Genomic DNA, 1,584 nt, shown 5'->3' with positions numbered 1-1,584 from the left:
AGGGGCAGCAAAAGAGAGGAAGCCCTTGGTGAGATGGATGGACACAGTGGCTGCAACAATGGACTCAAGCATAGGAACAATTGTGAAGATGGAGCAGGACCAGGCAGGATTCCGTACATGTTGGACATAGGGTGTGGGAAACAGAACTGGGAAGAGAGTGTTGTGGACAGACTCAATATTCATACGTTAAGGAGTCTGGGAGGCCAGGGCTCCTGTGGAGGGAAGCTTTTCGTTCCATTCTGGGTTGGAGTTGCGTTCTGAGTTTCGTCCCACCTACATTCTCCCACGTGAAGGTTATTTCCCTTAATATCCCCCCATAAGAATGCCAAATTTAAGGTGCTTTTTGTAAACACACGGTCACTGATTATACTCTTGGAGGTCAACTGCTTCAAGGCCATTTGCCCAAAGGTTATCTGTCATCAAAGGCAATCAGACCCTATTGTCAGTCCCACCCTAAGTAGGGCCCACTCCCTTCTGGTAAGGATCTTAGATTGTTCCCCTGGAGAAGAGCTCAAAGACATCTAAGGTCAAGCCAACTCAGAGGATCAAGGTTAAGTTGCCATCTTGACTCTAGAGCCCACCCATCTTGTTACATATGTGCCTTCCTGTCATATGTGTGCCTCCCTTTCCTATTGTGTGTACACCCCTAGCTCGTTTCCCTCCTGTTACATGTGTACCTCTTGCACAACCCCTTCCTGTTACGTATGTGCTTTTTGTGGCCTGCATGCCCAAGATTATATTAAACTCATGAGATTACATGAAGGCCTCTCTCTCTTCTCTTCTCTTCTCTCTCTCCCTCTCTCTGCTAGGACCTGGTTCCTGAAGCAATCATGGAGGGGAGCCCTTGCATGCTTTATCTTGTCTGATGTCTCTTTAATTTACCCCTCAATCACACAACCGTCCTTTGGATCCATTTGGTTGTGGGGAGGCCGGTCCCCCACAACAGGGTCTCAATGGGTCGGAACCAACTCGATGTCACCTACTAACAACAAGTCAATGATTTCACACGAGTTAAAGGTGTGAAAGTGTCTACTACAGATTCATAAGGAAGCACACATAAGCCTGTGCCCACCTCGCTTATTGGACAGCCTGCCCCTGGGCACGAGAGAAAGCACCTGAAACCTCTCACCATCACCTGCAATCAGCCTGTTTGGATCCTTTTCACCCTCTGACTGGGAGAGCTGATGGGCGGATTCCATGGCCAAGCTTGGCCATTCCCAGGATGCTCATGCTGCTGTCCGCATGGAGGTGATGCCAACTCCCGGCCATGCCGTGTGCACTGAGCAGAATGCTCCTGGTGTTTGCAGCCCAGATCCTCAAGTCCGTCTTCCCAAGTGTTTCTGTGCGGGTTTGAACCCCTAACCTTGTGAAGAGTAGCCAAGCGCTCACTGTTTGTTCCACTCAGGGACTTCTCTGATGCTAATTAAAAAAAAAAACCCAAACCCACTGCCACAGGCTTTGAACTGCTGACCCATTCCTCTCTCCCATTTACTACTTATGTACCACCTGTAAAATCACCTCCTCCTCCAAGAAGTTTTCCCTGTCAGCCCCCCCCCCCCCTGCCAGCTTCCCCTCCCCAGGTTG

This window comes from Tenrec ecaudatus, chromosome 6 (assembly GCF_050624435.1).
Source record: "Tenrec ecaudatus isolate mTenEca1 chromosome 6, mTenEca1.hap1, whole genome shotgun sequence".
Classification (NCBI taxonomy): domain Eukaryota; kingdom Metazoa; phylum Chordata; class Mammalia; order Afrosoricida; family Tenrecidae; genus Tenrec; species Tenrec ecaudatus.
This window is presented reverse-complemented; position numbering follows the sequence as displayed.